Below are 17477 nucleotides of genomic sequence, written 5' to 3'. Positions count from 1 at the left end.
ATGGATATGTGTGTGAGATCTGATGGATATGTGTGGGTGATCTGATAGATATGTGTGGGAGGTCTGATTTGTGTTGGAGGTTTGATAGATATGTGTGGGAGATCTGATGGATATGTCTGTGAGCTGATGGATATGGGGTGGAGGTCTGATTAATATGCATGGAATGTCTAATGGGCATGTGGAGAGGTCTTATAGGTGTAACCCTACAGCACCAACATTGGAAACAGGCATTTTTACATCCAACTCAGCACAGCTGACTTCTCTGTAAGTGTAGATGTGACCACAATATGTATGGCACTGCATGGGACATACCTGCAAGTCCTCAATACTGGAGCATACTGTAGTGTTTAAATATGCCAAACACAGCATAAGCAAATGTACTTACACCTCTGCATGGGAGGTACTCTGCATGCTGAATATCACAATGCCAACAAGCAGTACGTGGACTCTGGAACACTGGCACCATGGGACAACACATGCAAATGCTGCATTTTACATGTGCCGCCTGTACAACTGGAAACATGGTGGTGAGGTTCATGTTTACAGTGGTACTGTTGGTTCACATAAAATGCTGTAAGTTGCATTTTACACTTGTTGACCAATCCGTGTTGGCATTCAATTACTGCTTGTCGACATTATGATATTGGGCCTGATTCTACAGTAAGTTGGGCGCTATTTAAATTTTCACACAAATGGGCAATGCTTTTTCTTCTGCACATGCATCTGTGTGCACTACACATGTGCCCCAATTATTGGGAGTAGCTAAAAAGATGCATAAAGATGTTACATCTTATGGGAGTGCCGCAGGTATGTCGCTGAAAGCGGTTGCGAACAAAGACGGTGAACAGCCCACATAGATGCCCATACTCAGATGGAGAAACTTTGCCTGCTATAGGACGGGTGCTGGTTTCAATGGTGCGACCAATGGTGGATGCCCCAACCTACATCTACTGATAGTGACAGTGGGCATCTCAGTCCTTGCACATTGGGAGTTACAGCCTCACACCAGGAAAGGTCTTTGTAGCGGCATTAGCATAAAGACGCAGATGCCACAAACATGAACGCAGAATCCGGCCGAAATGTGAATGTTCTTATCCCATCTGCAGCGGCCCAAAAGTGTTTATTGGTAACTTTTGTTGTTTTTCCAGGAGACCTTCTCAGACCACAGCGGAAAGATGTCATGTTTCAATCATTTAATGGTTGGAATATTTTCTAGAGAAGATCCCAGCTCATACGAGTGGCTGACCAATGGAGTGAGGTGTATTGGTAGGTTGCATGTAATACACACTAGCAATGCTGAACCCACACAGGACTCACACAGTTTGTATAAAAAGCAAAGTGTTTGCAACCAACAATAAAGTGCACATTAGTGTTTGGGTGATCCACAAGAAAAACAGTAAAAAGAATATGTTGTTGTTGCCCCACAGAGTTAATGTAATCGATAAAATTACATCAAAGTAGCTGCTAAATAAGCCTCAAAATAATTTAGCACAACTGTAAGTCTCAAAGTTATAGAACTGAAAAGTCACATCCTCTAGTACAGTGGTTCTCAAACTCTGACCTCAGGACCCCACACAGTTCACGTTTTGCAGGTCACCCAGCAGGTGCACAGGTGTAATTATTACTCACTGACACATTATAAAAGGTCCTCAGGTGGAGCTAATTATTTAACTTGATTCCGTATGGAGACATGGAAAACATGCACTGTTTGGGGTCCTGAGGACCGAGTTTGTGCTCTAGTATAACACATACAGGAAAGGATTGTAGTGAATCTAGAAATCGCACACATCCTCTTGAACAGTTTCTAAACATATCAAAGCAACCTACTGTATAAGATAAGTATAAAACAGTGGCTTAACTTGGGTATTTGGGGCCCAGGGCAAATTTAAAAAAGGAGACCCCCCGCCTCCCTATGTGCATGCGCCGATGGCGCGTGGCAAAAAATGGGTGTGGTCACTTAAAAATGGGGCATGTCAATATGACACACACCCCTTTATTGTCACTCTGAACACTCCTTTCCATATGGATCTTAACCCCAGTAGTGCTCCATATACAGTATCCCAGTAGTGGTCCCCCTTATGCAGCCCCTCATTAGTTCACCTTATTCAGTGTCCCCAGTAGTGGTCCCCCTTATGCAGTGCCCCATGTAGTGGTCCCCCCTAGGAAATGCCCCCAGTAGCAGTCCCCCCAATGCAGTGTCCCCAGTAGAGGTACCCCTTATGCAGTGCCCTTTATATAGTGCCCCAGTAGAAGTCCCCCCTATGCAGTGCCCCCAGTAGTGGTACCCCCTATGCAGTGCCCTTTATATAGTGCCCACAGCAGTAGTCCCCCATACAGTGACCCCAGTAGTGATCCCCCTTATGCAGACCCCCAGCAGTGATCCTACCTATCCAGTGCCCCTTATACAGTGTCCTCTGTTGTGATCCTCCCTATTTAGTGCCCCCAGTAGAGGTCCCCCCAGAGCAGTGCCACTAGTCCCTTATTTAGTGCCCTCAGCAGTAGTCCCCACCCCATGCAGTGCCCCCAGTAGTGGTCCCCCTTATGCAGGCCCACAGTAGTGACCCCCCTATCCAGTGCCCTTATACAGTGCCCCCTGTAGTGGTCCTCCCTATTTAGTGCCCCCAGTAGTGGGTCCCCTAGTAGTAAGCCCCTTATAGAGTGTCCCCCGTAGAAGTTTCACCCCTAGTAGTAGTCCCCAGTAGAGGTTCCCCCTCCCAATGCAGTGCCCCCAGTAGTAGCCCCGCCAGTTGTAGTCCCCAGTAGTACCCCACCCCCAGTAGAGGTCCCTGCAGTAATGGTGCCCCCAGTAGTAGTAGCTCACCCCGCCTGTAATGGTGCCCCCATTGGTAGCAGTAGCTCCACCCCAGTAATGGTGCCCCAGTAGTAGTAGTAGTAGTAGTAGTAGTAGTAGTAGTAGTATCTACCCCCCAATAATGGTGCCGCCAGTAGTAGTAGTAGTAGTATCCCCCACCAGTAATGGTGCCCAAAGTAGTAGTAGTAGTAGTAGTATCTCCCCTCCAGTAATGGTGCCCCCAGTAGTAGTAGTAGCTCCCCCCCAGTAATGGTGCCCCCAGTAGTAGTAGTAGTAGTAGTAGTAGTAGCTCTCCCCTGTTATGTTGCCCCCAGCAGTAGTAGTAGTAGTAGTAGTAGTAGGAGTAGCTCCCCCCAGTAATGGTGCCTACAGTAGCAGTAGTAGAAGTAGTAGTAATAGTAGCAGCAGCTCCCCCCAGTAATGATGCCCCCAGTAGTAGTAGTAGTAGTAGTAGTAGTAGTAGTAGAAGTAGCTCCCTCAGTAATGGTGCCCTCAGTAGAAGTAGTAGAAGTAGTAGTATCTCCCCCCTGTAATGGTGCCCCCAGTAGTAGTAGTAGTAGTAGTAGTAGTAGCTCATCCCCCAGTAATAGTGCCCCCAGTAGAGGTAGCAGCTCCCCCCAGAAATGGTGCCCCAGTAGTAGTAGTAGTAGTAGCTCCCCCAAGTAATGGTGCCCCCAGTAGTAGTAGTAGCTCACCTCCAGTAGTGGTGCCCCCAGTAGTAGTAGTAGTAGTAGTAGTAGCTCTCCCCTGTTATGTTGCCCCCAGTAGTAGTAGTAGTAGTAGTGGTAATAGTAGTAGCTCCCCCCAGTAATGGTGCCCTCAGTGGTAGTAGTAGTAGTAGTAGTAGTAGTAGTAGTAGAAGTAGTAGTAGTAGTAGCTCATCCCCCAGTAATGGTGCCCCCAGTAGTAGTATCTCCCCCCCAGTAATGGTGCCCCCAGTAGTAGTAGAAGTAGCTCCCCCCAGTAATGGTGTCCCCAGTAGTAGCAGTAATAGTAGAAGTAGCTCCCCCCAGTAAAGGTGCCCCCAGTAGTAGTAGTAGTATTATTAATATTAGTAGTAGTAGTAGTAGTAGTAGGAGTAGCTCCCCCCAGTAATGATGCCCCCAGTAGCAGTAGTAGTAGTAGTAGAAGTAGCTCCCTCAGTAATGGTGCCCTCAGTAGAAGTAGTAGTATTAGTAGTATCTCCCCCCTGTAATGGTGCCCCCAGTAGTAGTAGTAGTAGTAGTAGTAGTAGCTCATCCCCCAGTAATAGTGCCCCCAGTAGTAGTAGTAGTAGTAGTAGTAGTAGTAGCAGCTCCCCCCAGAAATGGTGCCCCAGTAGTAGTAGTAGTAGTAGTAGTAGTAGCTCTCCCCTGTTATGTTGCCCCCAGTAGTAGTAGTAGTAGTAGTAGTAGTAGTAGTAGGAGTAGCTCCCCCCAGTAATGGTGCCTACAGTAGCAGTAGTAGAAGTAGTAGTAATAGTAGCAGCAGCTCCCCCCAGTAATGATGCCCCCAGTAGTAGTAGTAGTAGTAGTAGTAGTAGTAGTAGTAGTAGTAGAAGTAGCTCCCTCAGTAATGGTGCCCTCAGTAGAAGTAGTAGTAGTAGTAGTAGCTCATCCCCCAGTAATAGTGCCCCCAGTAGAGGTAGCAGCTCCCCCCAGAAATGGTGCCCCAGTAGTAGTAGTAATAGTAGTAGTAGTAGTAGAAGTAGTAGTAGCTCCCCCCAGTAATGGTGCCCCCAGTAGTAGTAGTAATATTAGTAGTAGTAGTAGAAGTAGTAGTAGCTCCCCCCAGTAATGGTGCCCCCAGTAGTAGTAGTAGTAGTAGCTCCCCCAAGTAATGGTGCCCCCAGTAGTAGTAGTAGCTCACCTCCAGTAGTGGTGCCCCCAGTAGTAGCAGCAGTAGTAGTAGAAGTAGGTCCCCCAGTAATTGTGCCCTCAGTAGTAGTAGTAGTAGTAGTAGTAGTAGTAGCTCTCCCCCAGATATGGTGCCCATAGTAGTAGTAGTAGTAATAGTAGTAGTAGAAGTAGTAGTAGTAGTAGCTCATCCCCCAGTAATGGTGCCCCCAGTAGTAGTATATCCCCCCCAGTAATGGTGCCCCCAGTAGTAGTAGAAGTGGCTCCCCCCAGTAATGGTGTCCCCAGTAGTAGTAGTAGTAATAGCTCACCCCCAGTAATGGTGCCCCCAGTAGTAGCAGTAATAGTAGAAGTAGCTCCCCCCAGTAAAGGTGCCCCCAGTAGTAGTAGTAGTATTATTAATATTAGTAGTAGTGTTAGTTGTAGTAGTAGCAGTAGCTCCCCACCAGTAATTGTGCCCTCAGTAGAATTAGTAGTAGTAGTGGTAGAAGTAGTAGCTCCCCCAGTAATGGAGCTAACAGTAGCAGTAGCTCCCCAACCAGTAATGGTGCCCCCAGTAGTAATAGTAGTAGCTCCCCTCCAGTTATGGTGCCCCCAGTAGTAATAGTATTAGTAGCTCCCCCCAGTAATGGTGCCCCCAGTAGTAGTAGTAGTAGTAGTAGTAGTAGCTCACCCCCAGTAACGGTGCCCCCAGTAGCAGTAGTAGTAGTAGTTTCTCCCCCCCCCCGTAATAGTGCCCCCAATAGTAGTAGAAGAAGTAGTAGTAGCTCCCCCTCAGTAATGGTGCCCCCAGTAGTAGTAGTAGCTCCCCCCAGTAATGGTGCCCCCAGCAGTAGTAGTAGTAGTTGTAGTAGTCATAGTAGTTGTATTAATAGTAGCAGCAGCTCCCCCCAGTAATGGTGCCCCAGTAGTAGTAGTAGTAGTAGCTCCCCCCTGTAATGGTGCCCCAGTAGTAGTAGTAGAAGTAGTAGTAGTAGTAGTAGCTCCCCCCAGTAATGGTGCCCCCAGTAGTAGAAATAGTAGTAGTAGTAGTAGCAGTAGTAGTAGTAGCAGCAGCTCCCCCCAAGTAATGGTGCCCCCAGTAGTAGAAATGGTAGAAGTAGTAGTAGTAGCAGTAGAAGTAGAAGTAGCTCCCGCCAGTAATGGTGCCCCCAGTAGCAGTAGTAGTAGTAGTAGCTCCCCTCCCAGTAATGGTGCCCCCAGTAGTAGATGTAGTTTCTCCCCCCCAGTAATGGTGCCCTCAGTAGTAGTAGTAGTAGTAGTAGCTCCCCCCAGTTATGGTGCCCCCAGTAGTTGTAGTAGTAGTATTAGTAGCTCACCCCAAGTAATGGTGCCCCCAGTAGTAGAAGTAGTATCTCCCCCCCTGTAATGGTGCCCCCAGTAGTAGTAGTAGTAGTAGTAGTAGTAGCTCATCCCCCAGTAATAGTGCCCCCAGTAGTAGTAGTAGTAGTAGCAGCTCCCCCCAGAAATGGTGCCCCAGTAGTAGTAGTAGTAGTAGTAGTAGTAGTAGTAGAAGTAGCTCCCTCAGTAATGGTGCCCTCAGTAGAAGTAGTAGTAGTAGTAGTAGTATCTCACCCCTGTAATGGTGCCCCCAGTAGTAGTAGTAGTAGTAGTAGTAGTAGTAGCTCATCCCCCAGTAATAGTGCCCCCAGTAGAGGTAGCAGCTCCCCCCAGAAATGGTGCCCCAGTAGTAGTAGTAATAGTAGTAGTAGTAGTAGAAGTAGTAGTAGCTCCCCCCAGTAATGGTGCCCCCAGTAGTAGTAGTAGTAGTAGTAGCTCCCCCAAGTAATGGTGCCCCCAGTAGTAGTAGTAGCTCACCTCCAGTAGTGGTGCCCCCAGTAGTAGCAGCAGTAGTAGTAGAAGTAGGTCCCCCAGTAATTGTGCCCTCAGTAGTAGTAGTAGTAGTAGTAGTAGTAGTAGCTCTCCCCCAGATATGGTGCCCATAGTAGTAGTAGTAGTAGTAGTAGTAGTAGTAGAAGTAGTAGTAGTAGTATCTCCCCCCCAGTAATGGTGCCCCCAGTAGTAGTAGAAGTAGCTCCCCCCAGTAATGGTGTCCCCAGTAGTAGTAGTAGTAATAGCTCACCCCCAGTAATGGTGCCCCCAGTAGTAGCAGTAATAGTAGAAGTAGCTCCCCCCAGTAAAGGTGCCCCCAGTAGTAGTAGTAGTATTATTAATATTAGTAGTAGTGTTAGTTGTAGTAGTAGCAGTAGCTACCCACCAGTAATTGTGCCCTCAGTAGAATTAGTAGTAGTAGTGGTAGAAGTAGTAGCTCCCCCAGTAATGGAGCTAACAGTAGCAGTAGCTCCCCAACCAGTAATGGTGCCCCCAGTAGTAATAGTAGTAGCTCCCCTCCAGTTATGGTGCCCCCAGTAGTAATAGTATTAGTAGCTCCCCCCAGTAATGGTGCCCCCAGTAGTAGTAGTTGTAGTAGCTCACCCCCAGTAACGGTGCCCCCAGTAGCAGTAGTAGTAGTAGTTTCTCCCCCCCCGTAATAGTGCCCCCAATAGTAGTAGAAGAAGTAGTAGTAGCTCCCCCCCAGTAATGGTGCCCCCAGTAGTAGTAATAGCTCCCCCCAGTAATGGTGCCCCCAGTAGTAGTAGTTGTAGTAGCTCACCCCCAGTAACGGTGCCCCCAGTAGCAGTAGTAGTAGTAGTTTCTCCCCCCCCCGTAATAGTGCCCCCAATAGTAGTAGAAGAAGTAGTAGTAGCTCCCCCCCAGTAATGGTGCCCCCAGTAGTAGTAATAGCTCCCCCCAGTAATGGTGCCCCCAGCAGTAGTAGTAGTAGTTGTAGTAGTCATAGTAGTTGTATTAATAGTAGCAGCAGCTCCCCCCAGTAATGGTGCCCCAGTAGTAGTAGTAGTAGTAGTAGTAGCTCCCCCCTGTAATGGTGCCCCAGTAGTAGTAGTAGAAGTAGTAGTAGTAGTAGTAGCTCCCCCCAGTAATGGTGCCCCCAGTAGTAGAAATAGTAGTAGTGGTAGTAGCAGTAGTAGTAGTAGCAGCAGCTCCCCCCAAGTAATGGTGCCCCCAGTAGTAGAAATGGTAGAAGTAGTAGTAGTAGCAGTAGAAGTAGAAGTAGCTCCCGCCAGTAATGGTGCCCCCAGTAGCAGTAGTAGTAGTAGTAGCTCCCCTCCCAGTAATGGTGCCCCCAGTAGTAGATGTAGTTTCTCCCCCCCAGTAATGGTGCCCTCAGTAGTAGTAGTAGTAGTAGTAGCTCCCCCCAGTTATGGTGCCCCCAGTAGTTGTAGTAGTAGTATTAGTAGCTCACCCCAAGTAATGGTGCCCCCAGTAGTAGAAGTAGTATCTCCCCCCCTGTAATGGTGCCCCCAGTAGTAGTAGTAGTTGTAGTAGTCATAGTAGTTGTATTAGTAGTAGCAGTAGCTCCACCCCAGTAATGGTGCCCCCAGTAGAGGTAGCAGCTCCCCCCAGTAATGTTGCCCCAGTAGTAGTAGTAGTAGTAGTAGTAGTAGTAGTAGTAGTAGCTCCCCCCAATAATGGTGCCCCCAGTAGTAGAAATAGTAGTAGTAGTAGCAGTAGTAGTAGTAGCAGCAGCTCCCACCAGTAATGGTGCCCCCAGAAGTAGAAATGGTAGTAGTAGTAGTAGCAGTAGTAGAAGTAGAAGGAGCTCCCCCCAGTAATGGTGCCCCCAGTAGTAGTAGTAGTAGAAGTAGTAGTAGTAGTAGTATTAGTAGTAGTAGTAGTTGTAGCTCCACCAAATTAATGAGCCCCCAGGAGTAGTAATAGTAGTAGCTCCACCCCAGTAATGGTGCCCCCAGTAGTAATAGTAGTAGTAGTAGTAGCTCCCCCCCAGTAATGGTGCCACCAGTAGTAGTAGTTTTTGTTGTAGCTCCACCCCAGTAATGTGCCCCCAGGAGCTGAAGTAGTAGTAGTAGCTCCCCCCCAGTAATGGTGCCCCCAGTAGTAGTAGTTGTAGTAGTAGCTCCCCCCCAGTAATGGTGCCCCCAGTAGTAGAAGTAGTAGTAGCTCCCCCCCAGTATTGATGCCCTCAGTAGTAGTAGAAGTAATAGTTGTATCTCCCCCCAGTAATGGTGCCCCCAGTAGTAATAGTGGTAGTTGCTCTCCCCCAGATATTGTGCACCTAGTAGTAGTAGTAGCTCACCCCCATTAATGGTTCCCCCAGTAGTAGCAGTAGTAGTAGTAGTAGTAGTAGAAGCTCCCCTCCCAGTAATGGTGCCCCCAGTAGTAGCAGTAGTAGTAGTAGCTCTCCCCTGTTATGTTGCCCCCAGTAGTAGTAGTAGTAGTAGTAGTAGTAGTAGGAGTAGCTCCCCCCAGTAATGGTGCCCCCAGTAGCAGTAGTAGAAGTTGTAGTAATAGTATCTCCCCCCAGTAATGATGCCCCCAGTAGTAGTAGTAGTAGTAGTAGTAGTAGAAGTAGCTCCCTATGTAATGGTGCCCTCAGTAGATGTAGTAGTAGTAGTATCTCCCCCCAGTAAAAATGCCCCCAGTAGTAGTAGTAGTAGTAGTAGTTGTAGTAGTAGTATCTCCCCCCAGTAAAAATGCCCCCAGTAGTAGTAGTAGTAGTAGTAGTAGCTCCCCCCAGTAATGGTGCCCCCAGTAGTAGCAGCAGTAGTAGTAGAAGTAGCTCCCTCAGTAATGGTGCCCTCAGTAGTAGTAGTAGTAGTAGTAGTAGTAGTAGTATTAGTAGTATCTCTCCTCCAGATATGGTGCCCGTAGTAATAGTAGTAGTAGTAGCTCATCCCCCAGTAATGCTGCCCCCAGTAGAGATAGCAGCTCCCCCCAGTAATGGTGCCCCCAGTAGTAGTAGTAGTAGTAGCTCCCCCCAGTAATGGAGCCCCCAGTAGTAGTAGTAGCTCACCTCCAGTAGTGGTGCCCAAAGTAGTAGCAGCAGTAGTAGTAGTAGTATCTCCCCCCAGTAATGGTGCCCCCAGTAGTAGTAGTAGTAGTAGAAGTAGTAGTAGTAGCTCATCCCCAGTAATGGTGCCTGTAGTAGTAGTAGTAGTAGTAGCTCCCCACCCAGTAATGGTGCTGCCAGTAGTAGTAGTAGTATTAGTAGTAGTAGTATCTCCCCCCAGTTATGGTGCCCCCAGTAGTAGTAGTAGTAGTAGTAGTAGTAGTAGTAGTAGTAGTAGTAGTAGTAGTATTAGTAGCTCACCCCCAGTAATGGTGCCCCCAGTAGTAGTAGGAGTAGCTCCCCCCAGTAATGGTGTCCCCAGTAGTATTAGTAGAAGTAGTAATAACTCACCCCCAGTAATGGTGCCCCCAGTAGTAGCAGTAATAGTGGAAGTAGCTCCCCCCAGTAACGGTGCCCCTAGTAGTAGTATTATTAATATTAGTAGTAGTGTTAGTAGTAGTAGTAGCTCATCCCCCAGTAATGCTGCCCCCAGTAGAGATAGCAGCTCCCCCCAGTAATGGTGCCCCCAGTAGTAGTAGTAGTAGTAGTAGCTCCCCCCAGTAATGGAGCCCCCAGTAGTAGTAGCAGCAGTAGTAGTAGAAGTAGCTCCCACAGTAATGGTGCCCTCAGTGGTAGTAGTAGTAGTAGTATCTCCCCCCAGTAATGGTGCCCCCAGTAGTAGTAGTAGTAGTAGTAGTAGTAGTAGAAGTAGTAGTAGTAGCTCATCCCCAGTAATTGTGCCCCCAGTAGTAGTAGTAGTAGTAGTAGTAGTAGTAGCTCTCCCCCAGTAATGGTGCCCGTAGTAGTAGTAGTAGTAGTAGTAGTAGCTCCCCACCCAGTAATGGTGCTGCCAGTAGTAGTAGTAGTATTAGTAGTAGTAGTATCTCCCCCCAGTTATGGTGCCCCCAGTAGTAGTAGTAGTAGTAGTAGTAGTAGTATTAGTAGCTCACCCCCAGTAATGGTGCCCCCAGTAGTAGTAGTAGTATCTCCCCCCAGTAATGGTGCCCCCAGTAGTAGTAGGAGTAGCTCCCCCCAGTAATGGTGTCCCCAGTAGTATTAGTAGAAGTAGTAATAACTCACCCCCAGTAATGGTGCCCCCAGTAGTAGCAGTAATAGTGGAAGTAGCTCCCCCCAGTAACGGTGCCCCTAGTAGTAGTAGTAGTATTATTAATATTAGTAGTAGTGTTAGTAGTAGTAGTAGCTCCCCACCAGTAATTGTGCCCTCAGTAGTAATAGTAGTAGTAGTAGGAGTAGTAGTAGTAGTAGTAGAAGTAGCTCCCCCAGAAATGGAGCTTACAGTAGCAGTAGCTCCCCACCCAGTAATGGTGCCCCCAGTAGTAATAGTAGTAGCTCCCCTCCAGTTATGGTGCCCCCAGTAGTAATAGTATTAGTAGTTCCCCCCAGTAATGGTGCCCCCAGTAGTAGTAGTAGCTCACTCCCTGTAATGGTGCCTCCAGTAGCAGTAGTAGTAGTAGTAGTAGTTTCTCCCCCCCTGTAATAGTACCCCCAATAGTAGTAGAAGAAGTAGTAGTAGCTCCCCCCAGTAATGGTGCCCCCAGTAGTAGTAGTAGCTCCCCCCAGTAATGGTGCCCCCAATAGTAGTAGTAGTAGTTGTAGTAGTCATAGTAGTTGTATTAGTAGTAGCAGCAGCTCCCCCAGTAATGGTGCCCCAGTAGTAGTAGTAGTAGTAGTAGTAGTAGTAGTAGTAGCTCCCCCCAGTAATGGTGCCCCAGTAGTAGTAGTAGTAGTAGTAGTAGTAGTAGTAGTAGTAGTAGTAGTAGTAGTAGTAGCTCCCCCCAGTAATGGTGCCCCCAGTAGTAGAAATGGTAGTAGTAGTAGTAGTAGTAGTAGTAGCTCCCCCCAGTAATGGTGCCCCCAGTAGTAGAAATAGTAGTAGTAGTAGCAGTGGTAGTAGTAGTAGCAGCAGCTCCCCCCAGTAATGGTGCCCCCAGTAGTAGAAATGGTAGTAGTAGTAGTAGTAGTAGTAACAGCAGTAGAAGTAGAAGTAGCTCCCCCCAGTAATGATGCCCCCAGTAGCAGTAGTAGTAGTAGTAGTAGTAGTAGTAGTAGTAGCTCCCCACCCAGTAATGGTGCCCCCAGTAGTAGTAGTAGTATTATTAGTAGTAGTAGCTCCCCCCAGTTTTGGTGCCCCCAGTAGTAGTAGTAGTAGTAGTAGTATTAGTAGCTCACCCCAAGTAATGGTGCCCCCAGTAGTAGAAGTAGTAGTAGTAGCTCCCCCCCAGTAATGGTGCCCCCAGTAGAGGTAGCAGCTCCCCCCATTAATGGTGCCCCAGTAGTAGTAGTAGTAGTAGTAGCTCCCCCCAGTAATGGTACCCCCAGTAGTAGAAATATTAGTAGTAGCAGCAGCTCCCCCCAGTAATGGTGCCCCCAGTAGTAGAAATGGTAGTAGTAGTAGTAGTAGTAGTAGTAGTAGTAGTAGCAGTAGAAGCAGAAGTAGAAGTAGCTCCCCCCAGTAATGGTGCCCCCAGTAGTAGTAGTAGTAGTAGTAGTAGTAGTAGTAGTAGTATTAGTAGTAGTAGTTGTAGCTCCTCCAAATTAATGTGCCCCCAGGAGTAGTAATAGTAGTAGCTCCCCCATGTAATGGTGCCCCCAGTAGTAATAGTAGTAGTAGTAGTAGCTCCCCCCCAGTAATGGTGCCCCCAGTAGTAGTAGTTGTAGATGTAGCTCCACCCCAGTAATGTGCCCCCAGGAACAGTAGTAGTAGTAGTAGCTCCCCCCCAGTAATGGTGCCCCCAGTAGTAATAGTAGTAGTAGTAGTAGCTCCCCCCCAGTAATGGTGCCGACAGTTGTAGTAGTTGTAGTTGTAGCTCCACCCCAGTAATGTGCCCCCAGGAGCAGTAGTAGTAGTAGTAGCTCCCCCCCAGTAATGGTGTCCCCAGTTGTAGTAGAAGTAGTATCTCCCCCCAGTAATGGTGCCCCCAGTAGTAGTAGCAGTAGCTCCCCCCTGTAATGGTGCCCTCAGTATTAGTAGTAGTGGTAGTAGTCATAGTAGTTGTATTAGTAGTAGCAGTAGCTCCACCCCAGTAATGGTGCCCCCAGTAGAGGTAGCAGCTCCCCCCAGTAATGGTGCCCCAGTAGTAGTAGTAGTAGTAGTAGTAGCTCCCCCCAGTAATGGTGCCCCCAGTAGTAGAAATAGTAGTAGTAGTAGCAGTAGTAGTAGTAGCAGCTCCCCCCAGTAATGGTGCCCCCAGTAGTAGAAGTGGTAGTAGTAGTAGTAGTAGTAGTAGTAGAAGTAGAAGTAGCTGCCCCCAGTAATGGTGCCCCCAGTAGTAGTAGTAGTAGTAGAAGTAGAAGTAGCTCCCCCATTAATGGTGCCCCAGTAGTAGTAGTAGTAGTAGTAGTAGTAGTAGTAGTAGCTCCCCCCAGTAATGGTGCCCCCAGTAGTAGAAATAGTAGTAGTAGTAGCAGTAGTAGTAGTAGCAGCTCCCCCCAGTAATGGTGCCCCCAGTAGTAGAAGTGGTAGTAGTTGTAGTAGTAGTAGTAGTAGTAGTAGTAGTGGTAATAGTAGTAGCTCCCCCCAGTAATGGTGCCCCCAGTAGTAATAGTAGTAGTAGTAGTAGTAGTAGCTCCCCCCCAGTAATGGTGCCCCCAGTAGTAGTAGTTGTAGTTGTAGCTCAACCCCAGTAATGTGCCCCCAGGAGCAGTAGTAGTAGTAGTAGCTCCCACCAGTAATGGTGCCCCCAGTAGTAGTAGAAGTAGTATCTCCCCCCAGTAATGGTGCCCCCAGTAGTAGTAGCAGTAGCTCCCCCCAGTAATGGTGCCCCCAGTATTAGTAGCAGTAGTAGTATTAGTAGTAGTAGTAGCTCCCCCCCAGTAATGGTGCCCCCAGTAGTAGTAGTAGTAGTAGTATCTCCCCCCCAGTAATGGTGCCCCCAGTAGTAGTCGTTCCCCCCCAGTAATGGTGCCCCCAGTAGTAGTAGTAGTAGCAGTAGTAGTAGCTATCCCAGTAATGGTGCCCCCAGTAGTAGTAGTAGTAGTAGTAGTATCTTTCCCCCAGTAATGGTGCCCCCAGTAGTAGTAGTAGTAGTAGTATCTCCCCCTGTCCCCCGTAGTGCAGACACACAAGTTACACAAAAAAAATACACTTACCTGAATCCACGCTCCATCTCCGGCCTCTGCTCCCGACGCATGTCAGTCTTCTCGGGCTGGCGCGCTTTGCATAATGGAAGAGACGTCATGATGTCATGACATCTCTCCCATTACCCACTGCCGGAGCCGGGAAGGAGCCGACTCTTGCAGTGAGTGCTGCAGCAGTCAATGAGAGTCTGTCTAACTTTCATTGGCTGCTTTTTAACACACCCATCGCCGCCAGCGCTGGCAGCGATGTGTGTGTTATGCACAGCATGAGATCGCCTGCCACCCTCCTCCTGGTGCTATTGGGTAAGCACTCACAGGGAGAGAAGGGGCTCAGCTGTGCAGCACAGGACTGGTGCTGGAAGCCTAGCGCCGGTCCTGTGTAAATGTGTAGCGCTGACCGTACTCACTGTGGTCGGCACTACACTGGCTAACTAGGGAGGGCAGGTATCGTGGCCATCGGCGCCCCCCCCTGTGCTGCTGGTCCCACAGCGCCCAGGGCACGTGCCCCGCTCTCCCTGCCCTAATTACTCCACTGGTATAAAATAGAGATGTGCTACCACTGAGTACAAGGCAGTTGCTCCACAAGTGTATTTCTTCTACATCATTGTTCGAACTATGAATGGTGGATAATTACCTGCCAATATTGAATCAGAGGGGAGGGGCCTTAATCCGCATGGTGGCAAGGTACAATTATTGAAATCTGATATGTAACTTTTCAGTTTCTACATTGCCAGCGATATGTGTTATAAGTTATATTGTTGGAAATCTGTATGTCATCAAAAATTATGCTATGTGTTGTACAATGATGTTATATGTTATGTTTAATTGTGCAAAACTATATATTACTCTTATTTATGTGCTAAAGTGTCATAATAAAAATATGTATCTAAAAAAATAAATAGAGATGTGCGCCGACCCCCATGTTTTGGTTTTGGATCTGTATTTTATTTAAAAAATTGATAAAAACAATTAAAATCACATAATTTGGGCCTCTTTTTGTTCCAACAGTATTATTAAACTCAATAACATAATTTCCAGACATTTCCAGTCGATATTGACCACCTCACAGCTCAAAATATTGTTCACCAACATAGGCCAAAGGCTGGCCGGCTAAACGAAGCAACTAACAGAGCAGCAGCAGCACAAACACGCGGCAGTTATTTCTATTTACAAATGTTTTGCAAATTAGTAATGTACTAGCAATAACCAACACGTACGTTCAATAGTAAACAATACAAAACATAAATTTACTAAGAATCGTGCATGGAATATCCTTGCTCAAAACAATTACAGGTGTAGCTAACAAGCAGCAAACAAAAAAACCCTAAACCATGTGTAATTTGGTATACAATTGGGAAACTGGCTGCCGGAATCCCAACAGCCGGCTTCCAGACTGCTTTATCCCGGTGTGGGATAAATGACCGGCATCTATTTCTAGACGCCTGTCATTTTTCCGACGCCGGGAGACCAGCGCCCGGCATCCCGATCAAAGGGATGCCGGGCGCCGTTTGGGGGAGATGGTTAGGTTTATGGGAACCCGGGGGGGTATTATGGTTAGGCACCCCCCTGCGAGGGTTAGGGTTAGGCTAGGGGGAAAGAGGTTTAGGGTTAGGGGGTTAGATTAGTATTGTAGATACTTACCTAGAGACGATCAGGATTTCCAGCGCTGTCGGTCTTCCGCTGCCGGGCTCTGCTCTTTTGTCGGGCTGCCGCTGCCGGGAATCGCACTCACGGTGATGCAGCAGCCAGGATTTCATACCGATTCCTGTAATTTGTAGGGGTGTGCACCGGCCACTTTTCGTGTTTTGTGATTTGGATCCAAAACCACCCTTCCGTGTTTTGGGTTCTGGGTTTTGTGTTTTGGATCTGTATTTTTTTTTAAAAGCATAAACACAGCTAAAATTACAGAATTTATGGCTTTTTCTGCTCCTATGCTATTATTAACCTCAATAACATTAATTTCCACTCATTTCCAGTCTATTCTGAACACCTCACACCTCACACCTCACAATATTGTTTTTAGTCCAAAAGATTGCACCGAGGTAACTGGATGACTATGCTAAGCGACACAAGTGTGCGGCACAAACACGTGGCCCATCTAGGAGTGACACTGCAGTGGCAGACAGGATGGCAGTTTGAAAAACTAGGCCCCAAAGAGTACATAATGCAAAGAAAAAAAAGAGGTGCAAGATGGAATTGTTCTTGGACCCTCCGACCCACCCTTATGTTATATACACAGGACATGCACACTTTAACAAACCAATCATTTCAGCGCCAGGGTCTGCCACACGACTGTGGCTGAAATGATTGGTTCATTTGGGCCCCCACAAAACAAGCTGGCAATTAATCTTTCCCTGCATAAACTGGCTCTACAGAGGCAAGATGTCATCATCATCCTCCTCATCCACCGATTCCTCACCCTCAGTGTTGTGTACATCCTCATCCTCATAGAGATTTAATTCATCCCTGCTGGAATCCACCACCACAGGTCGCTCTGTACATTCTGAAGGCTGGTCTCCCTGGAAGAATTGATAATTAATTTTTATGAACATCGGCCCTCATTCAGAGCCACTCGCTAGCGGCAGTACGCTCGTTCCGAGCGATGTTCGCACATCTGCGCATGCGTACGGATCGTTATACGCATGTGCGAACCAGTCAGTGCGGCCGAAATTCATATGCTCGCATTATAGCGAATGCCTGCTATTTTGAGTGACAGAATGAGGCGTATGTGGGTGGTAACAGGGGAAGGTGCTTGAAAACGGGGAGTGGAGATCCGAACGCAGGCGTGCTTAAAGGTCAAAACGGGCGTTTTATGGGTGTGCATAATTAATACAGCAGCGTCATTGACCACGTCACTGGGTTATTTTATAGCCAGAACTGCTCGCAATATTGTGGTAGCAAAAACCAACCACAAGAATAGCGAGCAGTTCATACGCTGGTCGATGTACTCGATTAATCTAATAAATAGCGGACATGACGTATGGTGCGAGCGGCCAGGGGGCGTTTTTAACAAATAAACGAGCGTATATGTTTTGCTCGCTCGTTTAGACTTAGAGGTGTGAACAGACTGCAATTTGCGAACGGATCATTTGAATAGCCACCCCTTGTTTTTGAACGAACGACCGCAAATAGCGAACGGCTCTGAATCAGGCCCATCATCTTCTCCACATTTTGTGGAGGCAACCTCCTACACCTTTCGCTGACAAGGTTCCCGGCTGCACTAAAAACTCTTTCAGAGTACACACTGGAGGGGGAGCAACTCAGGTAAAATAGAGCCAGCTTGTGCAGGGGCCTCCAAATTGCCTCTTTTTCCTGCCAGTACAGGTACGGACTGTCTGACATGCCTACTTGGATGCTGTCACCGATGTAATCCTCCACCATTCTGTCAATGGTGACAGTATCATATGCAGTGACAGTAGACAAGTCAGAAATTGTTGCCAGGTCCTTCAGTCCGGACCAGATGTCCAAACTTGGTCCTGTCTGCCCTGCATTACTAACGGTGTTGTGCTAATTGGACTTGTAATTACAAATAAATACTTAACATGGCAGAAATGAGTTCAAGACACCAAATAAATCTAACATATATTGATCCTGATCAGGTGAGAACTGTCAGATCAAGATTGGTCACATATATATGAAATATACAATTGTTTATATATTTTTTATGTTTTTTGTTTCCTTTAGTAAACCTGCCAGCCATGCAGGTTTTTATTAGGAACTAAGAGCTTCCATGGTAATGATAGTCTATACAGACTTTTATAATATTAAGGTGATTGTTATATGTCATTTGTATATCATTATTGACATGCTTATTGTGTATTTATTAAATTTATATGTTAGATTTATTTGGTGTCTTGATTTC

The 17477-nt window shown here is 47.2% G+C and overlaps 1 pseudogene; it reads left to right on the top strand.

Annotated features, from left to right (window-relative positions):
* The first annotated feature begins 1175 nt into the window (after nucleotides 1–1175).
* Nucleotides 1176–17477, top strand: part of LOC148517822 (uncharacterized) — a 31721-nt pseudogene continuing 15419 nt past the window's right edge.

Source organism: Taudactylus pleione, unplaced genomic scaffold, assembly GCF_031769625.1.
Source record: "Taudactylus pleione unplaced genomic scaffold, aTauple2 ptg000209l, whole genome shotgun sequence".
Classification (NCBI taxonomy): domain Eukaryota; kingdom Metazoa; phylum Chordata; class Amphibia; order Anura; family Myobatrachidae; genus Taudactylus; species Taudactylus pleione.
This window is presented reverse-complemented; position numbering and strand designations above follow the sequence as displayed.